General features: G+C 41.6%; 2 long non-coding RNA genes across 3 annotated transcripts in view; both read left to right on the top strand.

The window, feature by feature from the left end:
- LOC138789675 (uncharacterized) overlaps positions 1–10,441 on the top strand; it is a 28,974-nt gene extending 18,533 nt beyond the window's left edge. The window contains exon 3 of one of the 2 annotated variants that reach the window (XR_011362755.1): positions 10,334–10,441. This is a non-coding gene — a long non-coding RNA (uncharacterized lncRNA). Of the gene's footprint in view, positions 1–7,331; positions 7,383–10,333 lie in introns of those variants that run through there. The other variant, XR_011362756.1, reaches the window with a different exon arrangement.
- A 933-nt stretch (positions 10,442–11,374) lies between these two features.
- Positions 11,375–13,989, top strand: LOC138789674 (uncharacterized). The gene is made up of 3 exons (XR_011362754.1): positions 11,375–11,443; positions 11,995–12,132; positions 13,827–13,989. It is a non-coding gene; the product is annotated as an uncharacterized lncRNA (long non-coding RNA).
- Positions 13,990–27,118: the final 13,129 nt, after the last annotated feature.

The following is a 27,118-nucleotide window of genomic DNA, read 5'->3' as shown; positions in this document are numbered from 1 at the left end:
AGAAAAAATAATGAATGTTTTACATTTAAGTGTATTTATTCAATGTATTTCATATTAATGACCTATAGGTAGAAAGGAAAAATATTATGAAATTTTAGAGAGAGGGAGAGAGAGATCATTGTGATATATAAATAAGTAAATTTTCATTTACAGTTTTGTACGGCTACATGGTCAAAATTGCCCCCTTCTACCTTTAGTCGACTGTATCTGCATCTTCTTGGCACAGATACAATCTGATTTTATGGCAGAGCTCCTGAAGTATATATAGTTATATAGAGAATGGTATGAGGAGGAAGTAATAAAGGTATATAAGGTATATAAATAAAGCTATATTCACACAAAAAAATCTTGCAGAAATTGATTGAAAGAAAATCAGATCTATACATCTAAATTGGATTGTTTGTGCAGCATGGATTTCTGCGTACCCTATCCAGATGAATGGGACAACCACAGAAACTAATAAAACACTTTTTTTGTACAGTAAATACTGTATATAAGGCACCTATGTGAAAAGATTAAATATAAAGTAGTCATCACTGTAACAAAAGCACAGTGTGATCTCGAATATACATATTTCACTGCTTTGGCAGATACCTTGTGCTGTTACTCATCTTGCCATAGAGCAGTGACTCACAATGAGTTATGGGATGCATGTAAAATTAAAAGCCATCATCAATGTTTACTGGGTGATGTGGTATTCTAAAATCATGAGTAGATACATTAAAGTTTACATTAAAATAGGTGAGCAATGACAATGCCTGTTATGTCATTGTAATAAATATGCAATTTATCCAGGATACACATTTCGAGTTATTTGCAATATTTAATACTCTGTAAGGGAAAATGTTACAAATCGTTTGATATCTTACCAAAATAATGTTGATTTAAAAAAAAATAATAATTTTGAGCTGTGTCAAAGTCTCCCATGCAGCTTGCTGTAAATAGTCTAATGACGTCTGGAAGCACAGCCATTTACTATAGCTTCAGGCTCAGCATTCCGATAACCTGTTTCTAGTTAGAAAGACATTAGAAAGATCTAACATTTGTTGCAAATGGTTTCCTGTTATAATGTAGATTTAGGAAACTTCACTTCCTGTAAATTTACTAAGCATCAATAATATTCTAACGGTTAGCCTTTTATGATGGTCAGTGACACTCAAGTTCACGACCTACCTGAAGGCAGTGACAATTAAACATTCATTTCCAATCATATTGCTCTTTTCCGCTAGCCATTTATTGTTTCTTTTATACTTGGTATATAAATAGAATTATTCATCTAATCTAACTTGTGGGTGGATTGATATAATGTGTGATAAAGACAAAGGTGTTATAGGATTTTTTTTTTTTTACAGTGTAGCAGAATGAGGAGTGTTATCAGCCTGGAGTTTAGATCATAAAGAACAACAAAAACAAAGAAAACACCTTAAAGAGGCACTATTGCAAAAATACATATATTTTTTAAGTCAGCAGTTCAACTTCAACATTTTTTTTTAAGTTTTCTATGTTTAAATAAGCGCTATACATATGGCCACTAGGTGTCTCCCTTCACTACACATGTGTACATCTGCTGCACATTCACATTCAGAAACAGAAAATCCTGGAGGTGCTGGCATTGTATGGTCAGCTCTCCTTTCACACAGCACTAAAACCTCTCTTACTTCACAGTGACATTATACTGACTGATTTTTTTTCATAACAAAAAGCATTGTCCTGTTAAGCTGGCATGGCTGATAATATAATTAGCAAGAGTTAATAATATAATTTGCTTCAGCTAAATGTCTTTAGTTGATATACAACTTGCATAATGAACAGGTGTCTTTCCTTGGTCTTCTTTTTGAACAGAGGAAAGACCAAATATCATCACAGAGGGAGCATAGACCTCAGTATGGCCAAAAAACAAAAAAAAATGTTAAAAAGTATTGTATTTTCCAGTGTATAAACAACTGGGCATATAAGATGACCCCCAACTTTTCCAGTTAAAATATAGAGTTTGGGATATACTCGCCGTAGAACACTTCCCATTTTCCAATGCACACCAAATAAATATAACTAAAAAACATCAGATAACAGCGAGATCTAAGAGGCAAGTATAGTAATAGGATACAAGGGAGCTCAAAAGTGGATACAAGGATACAAGGGCGGCCAGACAGGTGAAAGAGGTGTGTTTTCATGGCATAGCGCCACTCAACTGTATCTTTTTTTCCATACCCCGGACACCTACAACTTTCATTTATGAATGTTCACTGCTGTCCTGGAAGAAAATTCATATTACACCACTGGTCCACCAATGTCCACTGCTATCAATGTCGGAAATTGAATGAATGATTGAATGGCTCAATGACTTTTTTTTAAATTGTCATTTCCAATTTTCGACATTGAAACCACAACATTTGTTGAAAATATTGCTACTCTGTAATGGTCCAACTATTGTAGCTACTATAGTTTGGCTGTTTTAATGAGATTCGTTTGTATTCGATTCTTAAATTCTTATGACTACGACCTAAAATTTGTGAACCTGGTAAAATGAATTTTCAGCTGCTTCACTCATCTTTACTAATCACATTTACTAAGTTACTATGGGAATAAATTATTGATGCTTTACATTTTTAGTAACTACAAGATTTCTGTTGTACAACTGGAAAGATTAAAAAAAAAACACCGGGGGCGAACATAGTGTGTTACTGCAAATCAGAAATTCAGATTATAATAGTGGCTTTCAGAGCCACTCAACTGGGTTGGTCGTGCTACGAGCCTGACACCGCCGATTGCATAATCAATATATAGCCTCTTGCAGCCAGTCCCAATTGAGAATCAGAAGAAGGTTCTGCAGGCTGGAGGTACAGCCATGCAAAAGGTCCGGGACTTTGGTGGCGCTGACGGCATCCGATGAGTTTCACTCCTTAAATGATGGGAGTAGTAGTGGTGGATGTAAAAGCAGAAGATTTTTGTTGTCTATTATTACCCTGAAAATCCTTACACCCCCCCCACCCCCACACACAATATTCAATAGATAGGGGGTTTAGAGATGACCTTCTAATCATCTGAAAATTTCTGAAGGATACAGTATGTTTTAGTTTTTAAATGAATATATTAACCCCTTAAGGACAGAGCCAATTTCGATTTTTGCATTTTAGTTTTTTCCTCCTTGTGCTTAAAAGGCCATAGCACTTGCATTTTTCCACCTAGAAACCCACATGAGCCCTTTTTTTTTGCGTCACTAATTGTACTTTGCAATGACAGGCTGAATTTTTGCATAAAGTACACTGCAAAACCAGAAAAAAATCAAAGTGTGGTGAAATTGAAAAAAAAAAAGCATTTTGTTTATTTGGGGGAAATGTGTTTTTACGCCATTCGCCCTGGGGTAACTGACTTGTTATATATGTTCCTCAAGTCGTTACGATTAAAACGATATGTAACATGTATAACTTATATTGTATCTGATGGCCTGTAAAAAATTTAAACCATTGTCAACAAATATACGTCACTTAAAATTGCTCCATTCCCAGGCTTATAGCGCTTTTATCCTTTGGTCTATGGGGCTGTGTGAGGTGTCATTTTTTGCGCCATGATGTGTTCTTTCTATTGGTACCTTGATTGCGCATATATGACTTTTTGATCGCTTTTTATTACAATTTTTCTGGATTTGATGCGCTGACGCCATTTACCGTGCGAGATCAGGAATGTGATTAATTAATAGTTCGGGCGATTACGCACGCGGCAATTGCAAACATGTTTGTTTATTTATTTATTTATTTACTTTTATTTATAACCTGGGAAAAGGGGGGTGATTCAGACTTTTATTAGGGGAGGGGGCTTTTTACTATAAACAACACTTTTTTTTTTACTTTAACACTTATACTAGAAGCCCCCCTAGGGGACTTCTAGTATATATACTTTGATCTCTCATAGAGATCTCTGCAGCATAGATATGCTGCAGAGATCCATGAGATAGGCACTCATTTACTTCCGGCTGCTGCAGCCGGAAGTAGGCGAGTGCCGAGCCGGGGACGGCGCCATCTTGGAGCGGTCCCCGGCCGGCTTCAGAAACGGAGATCGCTCCTCCGGGATAACATCCCGGGGGAGCGATCTCCGCCACTAGACACCAGGGAACAGCTGAATCCGGTAATCGGATGCTGCTGTCATGTTTGACAGCTGCATCTGATTACTGTATTAGCGGGCACGGTGATCGGACCGTGCCCGCTAATACCTACGGTCCCGGGCTACAAGCGGCACCCGGGACCGCCGCGGTTCAGAGCGGGGTCGCCGCGCGGCCCCGCTTTGAACGTCCTTACCGGCATCAGGGCGTAAATATATGCCCGATGTCGTTAAGGGGTTAATAATCATTGATCTTCTCCTTTACCTGTCATTTAAGGGTAATAACTAGATATGAGCGAATTGTATTCAATCGAATAGATATGCGATCGAATACTGCAGTATTCGAAAGATTAGAGTTTGATCGAATATGTGATTGAATATTCGAATCTAAATTAACTTTACTAAAACAGCTAAACAATTATTTAGCTGTTTTAATAAAGTTTACTGCTCCCTGGGAAAGCAGGGAATCAGTATTACAGGGCACGGTGTTACCGGGTTTAGCGATCCCCGGCAATACTGCAGATCCCTGTAATAGTTAATATTTAATTAATAGAACAAAGTTTCATTCTATAAAACGTATTTTCGTTGTTCAATAGCTTAATTAAAATGAATCCATGCTTTTGCAATTAAATATACTGTTAATAAAAAATAAATATATAAATAAATATGTTTTATTTATGTATTTATTTACAGTATATTTAATTGCAAAAGTATGTATTTGTTTTAATTATGCTATTGAACAAAGAAAATAACTTTATTAGAACGAAAATGTGATTTATTAATAAAATATTAACTACTACAGGAAGCTCTATTATTGCCTGCAATACCTATTGCCGGTAATACAGCTGAATGTAATAATTAATAATTTACTTTAATTAAAACAGCAAATGTTTCTTCTAAAGATGCTATTTTTTTATCACAATAGCAACATTAGAAGAAACATTTAGATTTATATGTCCGCTCAGCTGATTGGCTAAGCGGACATGCAAAGAGCCAGTCCCGTCAAACTGAGCTCAGTGTGTCGGGGACTGGCGAAGAGAGAAGATAGAAGAGAGAACATAGAACACATCGGAGGGTGAGTAGAAAACTCACCCCCCCTGCACTACATCCATCCCAGCATGGTAGGGGGGTCACTTAACCCCTTCCTTGCTGGTATGGGTGCAGTCTGACACCAGTCTGGCCCCAGAGGGGTTAAGTGGGGACCCTTACCTAACCACCTGGGGGCCAGATTGTTCAGTATGGCACCCAAAGGGTTAAGGGGGATACAATGCATCCTCCTTTAACCCCTTGGGTGCCACACTGTAAGCAGCGATCTGTAAACATGCTGCATACTGTAAGGTGCACAACAGCACCCACAATGATGAGTGTAGTGCTCCTGTTTGTGTGTTTTTTTGTGTGTTTCTCCGTTTTTGTTTTGCAGATACCGGTATCCTGTGGATTCGATGGACTACGTCGATGACCAGCGGTTGTTGGGAATTTTTTTTTTATAGAATGGTCAACAAGGGCTTAGTGTTAGCCGGTATAAAATGGCTAACACTTACCCCCCATTATTACCCCAGTACCCAATGTCACCAGGAAGCATCAAAATTGGAGTTCCTGGACTGGGCGGCAGCAGGCTGGGGAGGGCCAATAACAATGGCCCTTCCCACCCTGGTGTTACTAGAATGCTGTTGCTTGGTTTAACCCTAAACGTTATATATTTTTTTATATAAATAAATGATTAAAAAACAATAATTACTCTACAATCTCGCCACCAGGGGGTTAATTAAGGGTCCCCACTTAACCCCTCGGGGGACATACTGGTGTCAGACTGCACCTATACCAGCAAGGAAGGGGTTAAGTGACCCCCTTACTTGCTGGGATGGGTGAAGAGCAGAGGGGGACAGCTTTCTACTCACCCTCCGATGTGTTCTATCTTCTTTCTTCTATCTTTCCTATCTTCTCTCTTCGCCGGTCCCCGGCACACTGAGCTTAGTGTGACGGGAACAGCTCTATATATATCTTTATACCGCTCAGCCAATCAGCTATAAATCAAAATATTTCTTCTAATTTTGCTATTGTGATAAAAAAATAGCATCATTAGAAGAAACATTTGCTGTTTTAATTAAAGTAAAGTATTAATTAGTACATTCAGCTGTATTACTGGCAATAGGTATTGCAGGCAACAATAGAGTTTCCTGTAGTAGTTAATATTTAATTAATAAAACACATTTTCCACATATTTATTTATATATTTATTTTTTTATTAACAGTATATTTAATTGCAAAAGTATGGATTCGTTTTAATTAAGCAATTGAACAACAAAAATAACTTTTTTAGAAGAAAACTTTGTTTTATTAATTAAATATTAACCATTACAGGGATCGGCATTATTGCCGGGGATCGCTAACCGTGGTAATACCGTGCTCTGTAATACCGATTCCCTGCTTTCTAAGATGCATTCCAGAGGTGTTTGCATCACTTTCTAAAGATGTCTTGGACTTGGTGACCTTCAATTCATTGAATCTTGATTTCCAGGTCCCAAGGATTTTTCTCCCATAGACTATAATGGGATTTGATATTTTATCGAATAGTCGAATATCGGAAGCTATTCAAATCCAATCTAATCGAATATTTCACTGTTCGCTCATCTCTAGTAATAACATTTCTTTCTTGAATGTACATCTGAAGGTTGAGGGTCAACAGATTTTGTTTTTGCTCTAAAACAGAAACAATGAAAAGGATGGAAAAATGCAGTGTGGACTCAGCCTTACAAGTATTGAACCAATGTGGAACTGGACCAGTTGAATTATCTACAAGCATATAATGGTGGAATCTAAAGCTCGTTTCACACATGGCAGTTTTTTTTTTTTTTTAAACTGTCATTGCAGTTTTTGAGCCAAAACCAGAAGTGGATTCAAAGTAATGAGTAAATTTAAGGAAGCAGTTATATATCTCTTACCTGCGGAATCCACTTCTGGCTTTGGTTCAAGAACTGAAGTGGCAGTTTTCCAAAAAGTTGTCCTGTGTGAAACCAGCACAATTGTTTTTGCACACAGTTCTAAGTAGAGATGAGCAAATTGTCAATTTGTTTTTGATTTGAATCAACACTGACCAGTGATACACACTGGCCAAAATTTCTCAACCTGTCCGAGATATATATTTGTCTTGGGCAGATAGCAACCAATCACAGCCAAAGCTAAGCTGTAATTGGTTGCTATTTGTATATGATAACTTTGTTCAATTTTTCTTTCAGATTGATAAATCTGGCCCATAATCTGTGCCCAGCCAAGTGATCATAGTAAGTGGAATTTGTGATGCATATGGCATTGCCTCTTACCTCTGAGCTGCTCAGTAGAGCAGAGATGAGGCAAATCACATTTTCAGATTCTTAATATTTATTTTTTATGCAATTCACACCAAATCTGATTATTACTGAATTGGTTCACTTATAAGAATGGTATGGACCATGAAGCTAGGGAGAGTTGAGATTTCTCTTTGGGTAATGTTTCTAATAAGTAAAAAAAATTCTGGCAAAATTAAACAGAATCCTGACTGATCCTAATCGAAGCCAGCAAAGCAAAAAAGCTAATGCAAAAATTCTGATGGCCTGGCAATAAATATTTATTATATATAATTATAACTTGTAAAAAAAAAAAAAATCCTCACAGCCCTCTGTGGGATTATAGGATTTCTATCTGCAAATAATTCCCATTATATGAAGTTTCTTCCTGTAAGCGCCCCTAATATAAGACATTCAGATAATATAATTAATAAACCACACGTGTTTTTGTAGCCCCACAAAGACCTATTAAATCATAGTGTTGTCATTGGTATATTGCTTTTCCTTGGGTAAAGTCATGTTTTAATTACCAAACCTTGTATTTCAAAGAGTTAGACCCCAGCTTGTTCTCAGCAATTATCAATAACTTTCTTCCTGGAACTCTCCCAAAATAATGAAATAAGCACCTATTATGGATTCTTGTAATCTCCGTCAGACCTTTTCACAAAGGAGATATAACATTTTTTCGCTGCACCAGGCTGCGCTATGGTGACGGTGTGTGACCACATCATCTTGGCTGCAGTTCTCTATTAGTCATAGGGGCAGTCTGCTGTTCACAGCAATGGAAGCGTAAACAATGTTTTCAATACAGTTTATGATTGTGAGGTTTTGTTCCAGCAGCCGTTCCATTTTTGTCTCATGTGGTCACAACAATAAATACAGAAAAAGGTCACACTGCAGTTCTAGTTTAATTAAAAAAAAAGTGTAAAATACAGAGACTTTTGTCATATCGGGAAGGGATTATGTGGTTGAAAAGAGATATAAATCAGTGATGCGTAAAGATGGCAAAGCGTTCATAAAAGTACAGATGTAGCCATCAGCGTGCCAGGGGAGCTGCAGGATTGTGATAATTTAGTAGCTCTTTCACAGTGCACTAACTGCCCAAGGCGATTCTGGGCAAGTCATGATGACTACTTGTGAATGGTTAACCAAATATTTATGGCTGCATAAGTTCTTTTGTGACTAAAATAAACTTGATTGAGACATATTTTATTGTGACATCACAACCTCAGTGCAGTGCTGGGAGCTTTATTTGTTGAACAGTGACACCAAGTGACATCCAGGTTTGGTTCTGGTTCCAATAGCTTTAGGCTGTTTCTGTATCTTTAATATTTTGTATGTATTATGTTTTTACCATCAGTACATAATATTGGTTCAGGGATCGTTGACACATATAACATATAAAATAATGGAAGCATTGATGCACTGAATTTCTAAATGTGAAAACGATGAGATAGAGGAAGAAATACATTTAAAAAAATCAACTAGGAATACTAATATAAAAAAGAAGAATGATCTACGGTTTGTTTCCATTCTCTTTGTGTTGCTGTTCTGCTCATCATTGCTCATAAACAAGTTTTCAATAAAGAAGAAAAGCTTTTAAAGTTGTCTGAGTGGCGGTCTTCATCTAAATTTTACTGGAATGATGTACAACAAAACAATAGTTTGCATGTTATGAATTTTATTAACTAAGTTGCCAAATTTCAGCTAAATTGGACTACATATTATTTAAAACAACTTTCCGGTGTGACCACAGTCATAAACAGATTCTTTTACTTGGAGCCAAAAATACATTTGCTGATCCTTTATCTAAATACCCTAAATATATAATGACACCTTGAGAAAAGCGTGTTGCCGAAATGCGCGTCGGGGCGCATCGCATTAGTATAGTGTGAACCAGCACCTTAGTTAATGTTGCATCAACGGGGCTCTCTATGGTATTATCCCATGTTTATTTGATACATGCTGTTTATTACAATGAACTCCCACTGAACATGTAAACTATTTATCTTATTGTGCTAGGCATTCTATTTATTATTTATAATTCTTGTTTTTTTGCACACTTTTTCATATGCCCACACTTTAGTACATACACTTTAGTACATGCACTTTGCCCATGCGTTTTTTTGTAATCATCTGTTCTGATTCATTTTGTGATTTTATTGTATTTTATATTCATTTTTTTTGTGATCAATATAATTCTTTTGAGATCATATGATATCTGGGCACAGTATTTCTTTGTAGGTGTATGTACCCTAAATATAGTAGAGTGACATTTCAGCTCACCAATTCCATTCAAGCACCCAAAACCTAAAGCATATCCAACTACTAACCCCCCCCCCCCCCACACCACCACCACCACCACCAGGCTTCTTTCAGCTACAACCCTGGCTACAGCAGTATATCCCTAAATGTGCTCCTTTTTTCCCCTTATGAGTTGCTGTGTAGAACAGATGCCCAAACCAGTGAATTATGTCGCTTACAGAGGACTCCGAATGGCTTGACTGGATTTTGTTGCTTTAAAAATATTATTTCTAAAAGTATGTGGAAAAAGCGTTGTCTTGTTTCTCTTTCATCATTTTTTTATACAGTAGTTTGAAAGGTGTAGCATGCTGCATGAGTAGTTTACAATGTATTCATTCTAACTTTAGCACCTACAACAAGTTTTACATCACCTTGCAATGAACATTTTTTCTGTGGACTGTATTTATTATTTGGTGGTTTATTTTCAGGCAAAATTGTGTACAATATAATGTAATATAGTACGTCACACTGAAACAGTTAGATGACACTGCTACCTATGGCACTAGTCACAGCATACAGAGATGCATGGACAGGGCAGGAGCATGGGATGGAAGACAAATAGTAAAAACGAGTAAAAGACAAATCTAGCATTCTTCTATACTTTATTGCAGTGTATCTTGCAGGGAAGGGACCAAATGGACAGGTGCAGGGTCAGACGCATCACCTGCAACAGCCATTTCAGGAAACTTCCCTTCTTCCGCCCAGGGCAAATGTCACATCGGGAGGTACTATTTATACACGCATAGTGCACATAGTTGATCAACATAACAAGGACAAAAATCAAGATTGAAAATCGGCCTATAAGAGCAACATTGTTCCTTTTATACATACCCACGAGTCCTGTGGCGTTAAAATTAGCAATCCACTGTTATTCTTTTGTCAAAAGATATTAATGTTTGTCTAAGCCCACTAGAGCTGAGTTAACTCTTTCTAATCTAAGAAACCGCAAGACCCCTGTGTGTCCGCTGTGCACTTGCCTAACATGCTCGATAAGGTGGGGCACTCCTTTGGTTTAGCCTATGTAAAAACGACTGCAGAGGCAGATGACCACATAGATAGTAAAGGGCATCTTGCAAGTGGTAAGCTCTTTAATGCATCAGTCTCTGCCAGTCTCTGTCTCTTCAATCGGATATACACGACATTGAGCAAGTGTGTTTAATATTTGCATTGCCTGCATCGCTTGCTACCAGTTATTGGTGCTTGAAACAACCAATTTGTAGAACTATTGTCAAAATGTGCGTTGCTCAACATGTCATTTATAGTCCTGTTTTTAGATAACAAGGGGGTGTTGAACAGTGAACTGTCTAAAATTAGCATCTTGTTGAAGCAAATACCTATATTTTCAAATTGGGTTCCCTATAACTTTATTCAAGAGCAAATTTTGGAACGCAAAACAGAATTTTCTACCTTGATCATCTGTTTGTTGTTTTGAACATAACAAATGAGCCCTGTCCAAGTTCTTTACCCAACAGAACTCTCTCTTAACCAATGCTTTAGGATAGGCTCAAGCTGCAAGTCTCGTCCTTCAGTTCCCGAGCTTGAACAATAAAGAACCTTCAGTATTATTAACCCTACACAGTCGGGCCATTTGTCCATAAGGAATGGCTTCAGGGACATGCAGAGGGTGTTCCAGGTGACGCAGTTGCACCTGCACCTGCACCTGTCCATCTGTTCCGTTCCTGCAAGATACACTGCAATAAAGCATAGAAGACTGCTAATCGGTGAGTGCTAGATTTGTCCTTTACCATTCCATTATATAATATAGAATATAATAGTCCATTTACAAGACTACATGAAAAAAAAAGTTATGATTAGAGATAAGTGAATTTACAGTAATATCAAAGCGAATCTCTTCATTATCTCTGAAATTTGCTCATCAGCCGGCTGCATTTTAATTCACTACAGCTCCATGCCAATCATTCCTAGTTAATGAGAAAAGCTGTATCTAGTCCTGGGAAACTGGGTGATGGACTGAATCCAGCTTTTCTAGGCACCCAGGAAGAAGCAGCATGGAGTGGCACTGAATTAAAAGGCAGCCGCTTAATGAGCAAATTCCCGTGATAATAAAGTGATTCGCAAAACCATGCAAAATAAGTAATTACTTACATATCATTTTTATACCACTATGCAGAGTTTGCAAGTGCTCCGGTGGTCAAGTTGCTGATGTTATATAGCCTTTGGTCATACCTAGCAGTTGTCTGCTTCAATTCTCATTGGAATTGATGTTATTTCAATCATTTGTTATATGCACTTCCTAACTGTATTTTCTCAGGAAGGTTTAAGCCTGGGACACCACTGCTGCCACTGACTGGCTAAGGAAGCAATACTATGTGCCATCCCCAATCCTGGCAGTGCTGCACAGCAGGGACCGAAGCTACATGATACCAGCAGGGGTAGGGGAGCAAGGAAGGTGAGTTTAGGGTGTTTTTTTTATTTTGCACCACCTGCCCAAGCACCAAAGTTAATACCTAGAATAACCCCATGCCAGAATATTTGAGGGGTGCATAGAACTACGTAATATTCTCTTTACACATTTATCAAAGGATGTAAAATATAGACTGGTGTAAACTGCACACAGCAACAATCGCATGTCCTCTTTTATTTTACCAGAGCTGAAAGCTGAGCTGTGATTGGTTGCAGTGGGCAGTTTACACCAGTGTATATTTTATATCCTTTGATACATGTCCCCCAAGTAATATCTTTTGAGAAACAGCATCCTACCCTCAGCAACAAAAAAAAACTATAACTTTATGCAACCACAGTAGTAATTATAGTAGTAACCTATTAGTTATAGTGATAACCTATAACTAATGTAAAATGTCTAAACTGTGTATTCAACAACTGTGTGGAGTATATGCATGCATACTGCATGGTTTATTATTATTCATCGGGTGATATTGTAATCTTACTGTTCTCATCACTGTTATTGAACCTCTGAGAGTTCCGTACATGATCAGTCATCAGTTGTTTTTATTCTCTCCATTTCCGATTGTGCCCAACCACAAGATAGCACAGTACCTACTCATTTTATTATCTACTGCTAATAAAAGACAGGCTGGCACTGTGATGTACATTACTTCACATGGTCTGTGGAAGGACCAAGGGTTACTGATGCACTGGCTTTGCAAAGTATTGTTTGAGCAGAAATTAAATAATATGCAGCACAGCAAGGAAGAGCTTAAACTAAACACAACTGCTGCTGAGATGATAGGGAAGCCTTGATTTACCTTGCTGGAATAGTGCAGATCCACAGTGTCTCTTCCTTCAACATAATCCCAACCTCCCACTTCCCTTTGTCTTTCAGTGACTGTTGCTACACTAATTTTGAATCTAACCGCAGGCAGTGCACATCAGAATTAAGGGAAGGAAGAACCATAGTGGTCAAGATTTTAGAGTTATTTTTTCTGGGATAAGGGGTCATTTTTGCTAAAGTTATTTACAGAAATGGTAGGAATCACATGGGCTATTAAATAAAGGAAGTTTGCTATCAAAAATTATGCTAGATTCACATCAAAGTCTTTTGAGGCCCAACACATAAGTAAAATGTAAAAAAAAAGGTTTGTTGGTATATTAATGTATTATTGATATTGCAAATATCTCAAAGAACAAAGTCCAGCCTACAAAATTAAAATTAAGGAGAATTAAGGTCAGATTTTAGGTCACCTGAACATCAGGTCACCCAAGGACAATAGACTATGCAACCAGCATTAATAGTCAGATCAATATTACACAAACTTTTAATATACAACTAATTATGAAGCTCTTTTCAAATGAAAGTAAATCTATTGAACATTTTGACATTGGAAATGTGTCCTTCAACAGGAAACCCATACATAAGTCAATAATCTATTATGATTTTCATCTTGGAGAAGTAGACCATTATTTCCATAGGTCTGAGAAATCAATTTAACATTCCGTATATCAGTGTAATAATGACATCCCAATTAAAAAGAGCCATCAGAAAACTAAGTTGTAATCAATGTCTTCTGATAGTATGAGAAATTGATGCCAAAACCTTTTAAATGAAATACAGTTAGTGATACCTTTTTTTTCAGGAAAGCAGTGAATTAGTAAAATTGTGATGAGACTTGTATCTATTTACAGGGATATGCAGATATACAAATGAAATGTTACCGATGAACAAGAAAGACAAAGACCAGAAATTATAAGATGTTTGCTATCTTTATTGTGTTATTTAATGTTGCAAATTTCCTCAAATAAATGCATTGGTCATGATTATAGGGGTTGTCCATATAGAGGAAAAATAGCGATAGCATTACAAGAATAAATAAAACAATAAAGAAGCTATGCTTACCTCTTCGTGCTCCCACAATGTCTTCCTCCAATGGGTCTCCAGTGTCCCCCGGATATCATCCCAGCTCCACTTTTTTTTTTTAATCAGATAATTTGTATTAAGATTTTTTCCAAAAACACAAACAGTTTTGGTAACAAAGTCACATAAGAAAGGGAAAGGACACCCCAGCAATATGACAATAGCTGTCGAGAAGCGGTACACAGTTTTAGGCTATGTTCACACAACCTTAAAAATATTAAAAAGGCGGCCGATTTTCATATTTAAAATAACGTCCGTTTTTGCCGAGATTTAATTGACTGCAATGCCATTGCATTGGAGTCAATGGGAAGACGGACGTTCAATGCAAACTATGCATTGAAAAACGGACGTTTTTGCAGCGGACGTCAAAAAAATTAACATGAACATTATTTTCGGACGTCTTTTGCAAACAGCGGACGTTTTTTATTTGTAGTTCACACACAATTTTTTTTTGTCACTGTTCTGTCTCCGTTTTTGTTATTAAATTCAATGGACTTTTCAATTAAGCCCCATCCAATGGCCGATTAGTAACCCCAAACTAGAATAATGTGCAAACACCCGTCAGTGCACTAAGGGGAGGTCAGGCAGCTAAATTACATCCGTTATTTTAGACTCAAAATAACGGATGTCATTTTAAACGAAGATGAAAAGACGTTGTGTGAACATAGCTTTATAGGAATAAACGGCAGTGTGCCATTATCAACTAGTCTCCCCAAAAACTACTCCAAAGCAATAGAGCTTGGAGAGAGAAAAGCAAAAAACAGTAAACCTAATACCTGTGGAGGAAAAGAATATAATACATCAATACTATTACATATGGGAATAGCAATGAAAAAAGCATGGTGGTGATTGTGGATTAAACTTAAACGGTTTCAAGGCGACTCAAATATTATTAACGACTATTCAGTACTTGGTTCATCATGACCTGTACAAGATTCCCACAGGGCTGTAGTGGGTAGACCAGCGGTGTCTATCCAGCGTCCCCATATTTTTGCAAATTTATGTGCGCACTTGCGTTTAATATACACTCATCTCTCTAATCCAGCGTTTCCCAATCGGGGTGCCGCGGTACACTGGTGTGCCATGAGAACCCGCCAGGGGTGCCGCGGGATCCCGGTGGGAAATGCGACACTGTCCCTTTAATATCCCGGCCGCAGCTTCTAGGGATATGCCAATCGGTTTGATGTTCCGCCCGCTCACACAGTGAGCGGGCGAGACATTCAATCAAGCAGAATGTCGGAGCAGGACCTGTCAGCGTCCTGCTCTGACATTCACTCCCATAGGCCGCGGCACTTCATGCCAGCAGCCTATGGGACGCCGGGACGTGACCTCTCCGGCAAGCGTGATGATGTGACGTCATCACGTCTGCCAGAGGTTCATATTCTGCGGCTCACAGGATGGAGCCTGAAGAGGAGGGAGAGCTGCTGCCTGCAGCCACACAGCGCGGATTAGGTGAGTATGATGTCTTTTTAAACTATTGGTGCAAGTTGGTATACTGAAGGGGGCATTATTAATATATGGGGGAATACTGCAGGGGGAATTAACCCCTTAAGGACAGAGCCAATTTCGATTTTTGCGTTTTAGTTTTTTCCTCCTTGTGCTTAAAAGGCCATAGCACTTGCATTTTTCCACCTAAAAACCCACATGAGCCCTTATTTTTTGCGTCAGTAATTGTACTTTGCAATGACAGGCTGAATTTTTGCATAAAGTACACTGCGAAACCAGAAAAAAATTCAAAGTGTGGTGAAATTGAAAAAAAAAGCATTTTGTTTATTTGGGGGAAATGTGTTTTTACGCCATTCGCCCTGGGGTAAAACTGACTTGTTATATATGTTCCTCAAGTCGTTACGATTAAAACGATATGTAACATGTATAACTTATATTGTATCTGATGGCCTGTAAAAAATTTAAACCATTGTCAACAAATATACGTCACTTAAAATCGCTCCATTCCCAGGCTTATAGCGCTTTTATCCTTTGGTATATGGGGCTGTGTGAGGTGTCATATTTTGCGCCATGATGTTTTCTTTCTATCGGTACCTTGATTGCGCATATATGACTTTTTGATCGCTTTTTATTACAATTTTTCTGGATTTGATGGGACCAAAAATGCGCAATTTTGCACTTTGGGATTTTTTTGCGCTGACGCCGTTTACCGTGCGAGATCAGGAATGTGATTAATTAATAGTTTGGGCGATTACGCACGCGGCTATAGCAAACATGTTTGTTTATTTATTTATTTACTTTTATTTATAACCTGGGAAAAGGGGGGTGATTCAGACTTTTATTAGGGGAGGGGGCTTTTTACTATTAACAACACTTTTTTTTTTACTTTAACACTTATACTAAAAGCCCCCCTAGGGGACTTCTAGTATAAGTGCTTTGATCTCTCATTGAGATCTCTGCAGCATAGATATGCTGCAGAGATCCATGAGATAGGCACTCGTTTACTTCCGGCTGCTGCAGCCGGAAGTAAACGAGTGCCGAGCCGGGGACGGCACCATCTTGGAGCGGTCCCCGGCCGGCTTCAGAAACGGAGATCGCTCCTCCGGGATAACATCCCGGGGGAGCGATCTCCGCCACTAGACACCAGGGAACGGCTGAATCCGGTAATCGGATGCAGCTGTCATGTTTAACAGCTGCATCTGATTACTGTATTAGCGGGCACGGCGATCGGACCGTGCCCGCTAATACCTACGGTCCCGGGCTACAAGCGGCACCCGGGACCGCCGCGGGGCCCCGCTCTGAACGTCCTTACCGGCATCAGGGCGTAAATTTACGCCCGATGTCGTTAAGGGGTTAATATATGGGGGCATACTGCAGGGGGCATTAATATATGGGGGCATACTGCAGGGGGCATTATTATTATATGGGGGCATACTGCAGGGGGCATTATTAATATATGGGGGCATACTGCAGGGGGCATTATTATTATATGGGGGCATACTGCAAGTGACATTATTACTGTATGAGGGCAAAGCAGGGGGCACTTATACTCTGGCCTCATGGCCATAGTACTTCTCATTGTACCCCTTTATATTGCAGAATATGAGCCACATAATTATCAGCACCATATACTGTGGCGCTATACAGTGCACATCACCACAGTATATGGTGCTGTTAATTATGTGCTCATATACGTGGGACTGTATGTATGAGTTTACATGGGACTGTGTATATATATATATATATATATATATATATATATATATATATGGGAATACATGGGACTATATGTATGAGGTTACATGGGATTGTATATATGAGGGGGTTATCCTTTTTTATTTCACTTTTTTTTAAATAAATAATTTATTGAAAGGACCTCTGCCAGGCATATTTCACTCTTGTGGGCTTAAAAAGCAGCTCTTGTGGTGTTAAGAAGCTGATTTAAAACCCCCAAGAGTGAACTCCACGAACTATATGTATAATATGTACTGTTTTAGTGCTATTTTGTGCCATTTTGGTTGGTGGTGTGCCCTGGGATTTTTTAAGTATAAAAAGTGTGCTGCGGCTCAAAAAAGGTTGAAAATCACTGCTCTAATCTGATTACACAATTCATCTTAGCAATAGTTGCAACTCCCTTCCAGAAATCCTGCAATTTATTGCATTCCCACATCATATGTAGGAGGGACGCATTATCCGAGTTGCACCGTGGGCACTCGGCCAAAGGCCATGCCCCAATTTTATGTAAAAAGACTGGAGTCTTATACACCCTGTGAATTAAAAACAGCTGTGATAGTCTCTGGGCTTCACTTAAGGATACTATAGTCGTAGTAGTAGTAGTAGTAGAGTTCTAACACATCCCTCCAGTCTTCTTAAGACAGACCCCCCACGTCTGCCTCCCATTTTCCTCTGATGGATAATGGAAATTTATCAGGATGTTCATGTAGGAGTTGAGTGTATAACATGGAGATGAGACCTTTACTTCTGAGACAGACTCATCTCGTGGGTGACAGTCCACTAAGCCAATCACTGGCTGTAGTACAGAAGTAGGAGTTATAATCATGGACAGGCCTTTTTTGCACATGTGACATCACTGGTATTATAATAGACATTTGGTTTGTGGGAATTACTGATGCATAAGGAACCCAGAATTAGGCCATGTTCACATTCCATGACCTGGCCAGGTCACACAATGGCTGGTGTCAGAAAAGATCATTCTGGTCGGCACTACAGTACCGGCTGGATTATCATTACCAGCGCAGAATTCAGATGTGGGCGCATTCGACATGACATGTCAGTTTCTTGCGGTGCCGATAGGGATCCAGGCGGAGTGTATAATATGTATATACACTCAGGCCAGGATTCCCTCAGCAGCAGCACTATGTAAGTACTGTAGTAATCATGGCCGTGATCACTACGGAACTTACATAGTGTGAACATGGCCTTAAACTGCTATATTTCAATTGCTGGCACAGAGTGTGAGTTAATTGTGGAAATGATTCATGTCCTACTTTTGTTTATGTCCTTGGTGGCTTTATTCCCCTAAAAAATCTTTAGAGTGTCAAAGAGGAAAAAGCTGACATCCGCTGTGTTCCTGGGTCACCACTCCTTTCCTCTGCAACATCACTCCCTCTCTGCCTATTGAGCGACACATACTGCTTGCCTGCTAGTGTTGACCCTGTGTAGAGATTAGATACAAGCACTGTTACTGGAAATTAAGGTGCACCCACAGGGAGTGTGCCAAACTAGGAGACAGACTCATAATCTAATTTCTTATAAAAGTGCCTCAAAGACGTAAAAATGAATTAAAAAAGTAAAATAATAAAAAAGTAAAATAAACTCGAGCATTTTTGCAGGGGACCCAAGTTCGGTAGAGGGAAGGCCGTGTGAAAACCTGTCAACCTCAGAAAATGATGGAAACACCACGGAAATTGACAGGAAACAGCAGGGGCAGCATGTATGGATGCCTCTGAGGCTGCCTAATGGCACCATTATGCCAAATTCTGGGCAACAACCTGGTTAAGGGTGCCTTCACACCTACCGGATCCACAGCGGTTCTCATTTCTGCGGATTCGAAGCGAGAACCGCTGCGGATCCGATACCATTCACCCCTATGATAGCACATATTCGCAGCGGGATTAACATCCCGCTGTGAATATGTGCTTTAACCCCTCGCTGTCCGCAGCCCTGCCGCCGCATTAGCCTATCTTCGGCCGCATCCCCCATCTCTGGCCGCATCCCCCCATCCCCCGCCGCATCCAGCAGCCCGCATCCCCTATCCCCGGCAGCATCCTGCAGCCCGCCGCCGAGAGCATAAAGTACCTGCTCGGCGGCGCGGCTGCAGTGAGGCTCCCGTCCCGCTTATTAGCAGGACCGGAGCCGGGAGCCTCACTGCAGCCGCGCCGCCGAGCAGGTACTTTATGCTCTCGGCGGTGGGCTGCAGGATGCGGCCGGGGATGGGGGGATGCGGCCGAGGATGGGCTAATGCGGCGGCGGGGCTGCGGACAGCGAGGGGTTTAAGCACATATTCACAGCGGGATGTTAATCCCTCAGCGAATATGTGCTATCATAGGGGTGAATGGTACCGGATCCGCAGCGGTTCTCGCTTTGAATCTGCAGAAGTGAGATCCGCTGTGCATCCGGTAGGTGTGAAGGCACCCTAAAACAGAGGTAGGCATATGAACCACCCAAAAACTCAGCCTGACACAGCATGGCAGTGAGAACACAGGGAACCATTAAAACAGAGGTAGCATATGATGAACCACCCAAAAACTTTGCCAGACACAGAATGGCCGTGAGGACACAGAGAACAATTAAAAACAGAGGTAGCATATGAACCACCCCAAAATTTAGCCTGACTCAGCATGGCTAGGATAACAGAGTGACCAAGGTAAAAGGGGTAGCCAGTAGTGATGAGCGAATAGTGAGATTTTCGAATATTCGATATTCGTACGAATATCCTGCGAATATTCGATCGAATATTCGATCCCATTAAAGTCTATGGGAACAAGTATTCGATTAGTGAAAAACATCTATTTGACCATTTGGATGGTAAAACCGGAAGCTGGGGGATTTGAACGCTTATCGAATATTTGTTGAATATTTGTGGGATATGTGTAAGAATATCGAATATACGAATATCTCACTATTCGATCGAAAATCTATTCGATCAAACAGTATTCGCTCATCACTAGTAGCCAGTGAGCCTCCCAAAAATTAGGCCACATCATGGCAGTGAGCACACAGAGAACCATTAAAAGTGAGTGAGGAAGCAGGTGAGCCTACTAAAAAATTTGAGTGAGGCCAGGCGCTGGGATTTCTAGTGGACACGAACCTGGGTGCTGACAGCTAACTGGCTAGCCCAGCTGTCAGTCACCATCAAGGGTACACCTGATGCTGATCGACCGGGGGGGGGGAGGGGGGTGAGGCCCTGCCCGTGGCCACACAAAAAAAAAGTAACAGCAAGTGAGCCTCCCAACAATTAGGCCAGACACAGCATGGCAGTGAGGACAGAGAGAACCATTAAAAGTGAGTGAGGAAGCAAGTGAGTCTCCCAAAAATTAGGCCAGACACAGCATGGCAGTGAGCACAGAGAGAACTATTAAAAGTGAGTGAGGAAGCAAGTGAGCCTCCCAAAAAATTGGAGTGAGGCCAGGGGCAGGGATTTATAGTGGACACGAACCTAGGCGCTTAAAGCTAACTGGCTAGGGCAGCTGTCAGTCATCATTAAGGGTACACCTAATGCCGATCGACTGGGGGTGGTAAGGCCCTGGCCGCGGCTACACACAAAAAAAACATAACACAGCTGGCTGGTTGCAGGAGACGCGATCTTCAGGCCCCCGGCAACCAGTCCCGCTCCTCCTCCGCAGACGTAGTGAAGTCAGAGCATGGCAGTGAGGACACAGAGAACCATTAAAGTGAGTGAGGTAGCAAGTGAGCCTCCAAAAAATTAGGCCAGACACAGCATGGCGGAAGAGGACTTGGCTGTTGGCTGAGAATTGAAGGAGGAGGAGGAGATTCCAAGAATCTTCATGTTGAGCTGCTTTCCCCCGGGTGGACAGTTGAATTCAGGTGAAATCCAGGCTTTGTTTACTTTTTATAAATGTCAGCCTGTTAGCACTGTCAATTGACAGGCGGGTGTGCTTATCAGTGATGATGGCACCAGCTGAACTGAAGACCCGCTCTGACAACACGCTAGCGGCAATGCAGCACAGAACCTCCAAGGCGTAAAGCGCCAGTTCGGGCCACGTATCCAGTTTTGCAAGCCAGTAGTTGTATGTAGCAGAGTGATCGGGAAGGACGTTGGTATTGTCAGCAAGGTACTCACTATCTTTCTGAAGGCCTCCCCCCACCTCTGTCTAGACTGGGGACGGTTGACATAGTCTTGCTGGGGTGCCATGAAACTGTCAAAGGCCTTGGAGAGTGTTCCCCTGCCCCTTGACAAGCTGCCTGCTCCACCCCTCCTCTCCCCCGCTCTTTGGGCCACAGAACTACGTCCGCTGGCGCTAGTGGTGTCAGATGGAAAGTACGTTTTCAGCTTCTGCACCAGGGCCTGTTGATATTGATTCACTCTCATACTGTGTTCCTTGGCAGGAATAAAAAGTGGAAAAGTTCTGTTTGTACCCAGGGTCCAGGAGGGTGAACACCCAATAATCGGTTTTGCCAAAAAAAATTTAAACCCGAGGATCACAGGAAAGACAGCCTAACATAAAGTCAGCCATGTGCGCCAGGGTCCCAACATGCAAGAACTCCCTCTCCTCAATAGGCTTAATTTCCTCCTCCTCCTCCACCAATTCCTCATCTTCAGGCCATACACGCTCAACAAATAAGGATTGAGCATGGGTACCCTCATTAGTCACAGCAGGAGTCTGCTTCTCTTCCTTCTCTTTTTCATCCTCCTCATCCTCTACACCGTGGTGAGAAACTGATGTCAGGGTGGTCTGGCTATCTAGCGGCGGATATTCTTCACCCGTCTCCTGAGACGAAGACAAAGTCTCAGACTTCAGGCTAAGAAGGAAGGTTTGAAGCAGACACAGCAGTGGGATGGTGAGGCTGATGATGGCGGCATCACTGCTGACCATCTGTGTTGACTCCACAAAGGGGCGCAGTACCAAACAGATAGCAGACATCCACGTCCACTCCTCATTGTAGATTTGAGGTAGCTGACTGACCTGACTACCACTTCTTACCGAGGTTGACATCTGGCATTCCATAATGGTTCTGCGTTGCTGGTAAACCCTGACTACCATCTGGAAGGTGGAATTCCACCGCGTGGGCACGTCACACAGCAGTCTGTGCGCCGGCAGTTGCAAGTGCTTTTGCACTGCCCTAAGGGTGGCAGCATCCATGGTGGACTTGCAGAAATGCGCACAGATGTGCCGCACTTTGGCGAGCAAGTCAGCCAAATTGGGGTAGGTCTTAACCCCTTAAGGACCGGGCCTGAAATGGCCTTAAGGACCGGAGCAAATTTTATGAATTTGACCAGTGTCACTTTATTCATTAATAATTTCGGGATGCTTTTACCTATCCGGCTGATTCTGAGATTGTTTTCTCGTGACATATTGTACTTCACATTTCTTGTAAATTGGAGTCGATACTTATAACGAATCTTTATGAAAAAACCCAAAATAGCGTGAAAAATTGTGAAAAAATGCATTTTTCCAACTTTAAAACTTTTCTGCTTATACAGAAAATGGTTATACCACATAAATTATATATTAAATAGCATTAGCAACATGTCTACTTTATGTTGGCGGCATTTATTAAACTATATTTCATTTTTTTTAGACAATAGGAAGCTTAAAACATTAGCAGCAAATTTCCAAATTTTCAGTAAAATTTCAAAATCAGATATTTTTAGGGAACTGTTCAGGTTTAAAGTGTATTTGAGGGGACTGTGTGTTAGAAAGCCCCACGAAGCACCCCATTTCAGAAACTGCACCCCCTAAACTCTGCAAAAGCACATCCAGAAAGTTTTTAACCCTTTAGGGGAGTCACAGAAATAAAAGCTAAGTGTGTAAGAAATTTGAAAATTTTAATTTTCTGTGCAGAGATTTTATTGTAATCCAATATTTTTCATAATTATAAACCTATTACCAGAGAAATGCACCCCAATATTGATTGCCCCGTTTCTGCAGTTTATAGAAATACCCCATATGTGACCATATTGCGCTATTTGACGCAACCACAAGCCTCAGATATAAGGGAGCGCCTAGTGAATTTCAATGGCTCCGTTATTTTTGGTCATTTTTGACTGTACCACTTCAGGTTGGCAGAGGCTCTGGGGTGCCAAAACCTAAAAAACACCCCTAAAGGGACACCATTTAGAAAACTACACCCCTCAAGAAATGTAACAAGGGGTGCGGTGAGAATCTGGACCCCACAGGTGCTTCACAGATTTTCCAAACAATATGGCTTGAAAAAAGACTAAAGTATTTTTTACGCTAAAATGTTGTTCTAGCCTTCAATTTTTCATTTTCACAAAGGGATAAAAGAAAAAAAAAAACACAAAACATGTAGCGCAGTTTCTCCCGAGTACGGAAATTCCCCACATGTGGACATAAAGTGCCAAGCGGGCGCAGGACGAGCCTCCAAAGGGAAGGAGCGCCAATTGGCTTTTGGAAGCTGGATTTCACTGGAATGGATTTCAAGGGCCATGTCGCATTTACAGAGCCCTCGTGCTGCCAAGACACTGGAAACCCCCCACAAATGACCCCATTCTGGAAACTACACCCCTCAAGGAATCTAACAAGGGGTGCAGTGAGCATATGGACCCCACTGGTGACGGGCACAAATGTGGAAAAATGTGACGTGAAAGTGAAAATTTTCATTTTTTCACTTTCATGGCACAAATGTGCCCGTCATCCAGGGGTCCATATCCTCACTGCACCCCTTGTTAGATTCCTTGAGGGGTGTAGTTTCCAGAATGGGGTCACTTGTGGGGGGTTTACAGTGTTTTGGCAGCACAAGGGCTCTGTAAATGCGACATGGTGTTCATCATCCATTCTAGCCAAATCCAACCTCTAAAATCCAAATGGCGCTCCTTCCCTTCGGAGGCTTGCCCTGCACCCACATGGCGCTTTATGTCCACATGTGGGGTATTAACAGACTCGGGGGGGAAATTGCTCTACACATTTTGTGTTTTTTTTTTCTCTTTTAACCCCTTGTGAAAATGATAAATTCAAGGCTAGACCAACATTATAGTGTAAAAAATTTAATATTTCATTTTCACGCCACATTGTTCCACATTTGTGCCCGTCACCAGTGGGGTCCATATGCTGACTACACCCCTTGTTACATTCCTTGAGGGGTGTAGTTTCCATAATAGGGTCACTTGTGGGGGGTTTAACTGTCTTGGCAACACAGGGGCCTTTTGAATGCAACATGGACCCTGCACCCGCATGGCGCTTTATGTCCACATGTGGGGTATTTCCGTACTCAGGGGAGATTGCTCTACACATTGTGGTTTTTTTTATCTTTTAACCCCTTGTGAAAATGAAAAAATCAAGACAAGATCAATGATTTAGAGTAAAAATTAAAAAAAAATTACACTAAATGTTGGTCTAGCCTTGATTTTTTTCCATTTCCACAAGGGGTTAAAAAAGAAAATGAACACAAAACGTGTAGGGTAGTTTCCCCTGAGTACGAAAATACCCCACATGTGGACATAATTTGCCATATGGGCACACAGGGCAAGTCACCAAAAGGACAGAGCGCCATTTAGAGGCTGGAATGGGGGATGGAGGCCATGTCGCAATTACAAAGCTCCTGTGCTGCCAGAACAGTAGAAACCCCCCACAAGTGACCCAATTCTGGAAACTACACCCCATAAGGAATCTAACAAGGGGTGCAGTGAGCATATGGACCCCACTAGTGATGGGCACATGTGTAGAATATGTGCCGTGAAAATAAAAAATACCATTTTTTTCATTTTCACGTCCCAAATGTGGCCGTCACCAGGGGGCCATATACCCGCTGCCCCACTTGTTAGATTCCTTATGGGGTGTAGTTTCCAGAATGGGGTCACTTGTGGGGGGTTTCTACTGTCCTGGCCGCACAGAGGCTTTGTAATTGCATCATGGCATCCTCTAATGGGAATGGCGGCCATACCTATTTAGCTGGGGAAAAGGGACAATTCTAATTTATTTGGGGGTATTAGGCCAATTATTAGTTTATAAGGTTGAAAATGACAGGTGTCCATCAAACTCAACCTGTGTTGATCCAGAGGAAGGCAAAAACCCCTAGTGAGGCAGACGACAGTAGCCTCATCACAGGGGAAAAATTCCTTCCCGACTCCATAATGGCGATCAGAATAATCCCTGGATCAACGTGACCCCTGAAATAGGAATAAGGGACATAATTTAGATAATGTAGAACCCCAGTGACGTGTGGTGCGCCTTGGAGCGATCCAGTATGCAGAGGCCGGGGGGATCAGGACAGGTGTAACACTGGAAAATGTTGTCCTTCCTGATCCCCCTGTTACCCCACACTCTGCACTTCTTCTGGGGTCTCCCTTTCTCCAGTGTGGGGGACGTCACCTGGAAAATGTTGTCCTGGTGCGATACGGGGTCCTTCATATCCAGAAGTGCTGGGTCCGCTCCATGGCTGCTAAATATTAGGGCTCTATTACTACTTCTGATATGTTCGGATCGTGCCGCAAGCTACAGTAGCTCGGGCAGCGAGGGACCGGAAGAGGGGGTGCTGGTATAAAAGTTATCCCCGTACAGGTGGTAACCTTTATCCAGCAGTGGGAAGATCAGTTCCCGGACGATGTCCCCACTAACTCCGAGGATAGGGGGGGGAGTGGGCATCTGGGGGCTGGATTCGAGTGTCCCTTCCTTCATACACTCTAAGGGTACGTGCACACTGCGGAATCGCGAAGGATAACCCTTTGTGCATTCCGCAGTTGGCACCCGCCGGCGGACTGATGCAGGCGCACGTCTCCGTCCGTGTCGTAGACTCCATTCTATGCACGGGCGGATTCCGCTCTGCGTCCGACGTGTTGATGGAATGACAGATGATGGAATCCGCCCATGCATAGGATAGAGTCTATGACACGGGCGGAGACGCGCCCCTGCATTAGTCCGCCGGCGGGTGCCAGCTGCGGAATGCACGAAGGGTTATCCTTCGCCATTCCGCAGTGTGCACGTACCCTAAATCTGTAAGTGTACCCTGAGGTACTCTCACAGAGTTTGTAGAATTTCACGCCATACCGTCATCTCTTATTGGGACGGTACTGGCAGAAAAGACGTGTCTGGGGGGCAGCGTATGCTACGCTACTCCCAGACACGTCACTGGATGATAAGGAGGATGAGGATGAATGGAGGAACAAAGGACCCCCCATTCATCCTCACTGGCTGTTTCGGTGTCGGAGGCAATAATAACGTATGCGTCCGATACCGAAAACACCCTGGGGGCCATCTTTATATGGGGATTGGTATATGGGGTATGTAGTGGTGTAGTGTAAAACTTTATTCAATGTAGTGTGGTGTAATGTAGTGTTTTTTTACGTGTTTTTTACAGTAAGTATACAAAAAAAAACCTACGCCAAAAATGGTGTTGGTGATAAATGCCGCACTTATGTTCGGCACTTATCAGCAGACCGTGGCAGTAGGATATAAAAAAAACCCACCCTACGCCAAAAAGGAGGAGTTGCTGATTAGCAGCGCACTTTCGTGCGATGCTGATCAACACTCAGCGGCGATAGGGTGCGGAAAATAGAAAAAAAAAAAATTGGGCAAAAAAAAAAAATTTTTTTACTACATTCTGAACATCCCTGTAGTGGCTGATACGTGTATTACAGTTATCAGCTGCTAGGGGGCAGCAGAGCGCAAGATCCAAAAATAGACGACGCTGGAGCCGGAAAAATACGAAAAAAGACGACGCTGGAGCCGGAAAAAGCCGATCGGGACTCACGGAAGAAGCCGAAGTCCCGACAAGATGAAGAGGACGCCGGGAACCCGGAAGACGCCGATCAGGACCCCGGGACAGGTGAGTAATGTACAAATACCTGCTCTGGACCCCTCAGCTACCTAGCTGAGGGGTCCGGAGCAGGTATTTATTACTTGTGGGGACTTTGATCGCCGTGAACGCCGGCCGGCTGGCCGGCTGGCCGGCCGTG

The sequence above is a fragment of the Dendropsophus ebraccatus genome, chromosome 4 (genome assembly GCF_027789765.1).
Source record: "Dendropsophus ebraccatus isolate aDenEbr1 chromosome 4, aDenEbr1.pat, whole genome shotgun sequence".
Taxonomy (NCBI): Eukaryota; Metazoa; Chordata; class Amphibia; order Anura; family Hylidae; genus Dendropsophus; species Dendropsophus ebraccatus.
This window is presented reverse-complemented; position numbering and strand designations above follow the sequence as displayed.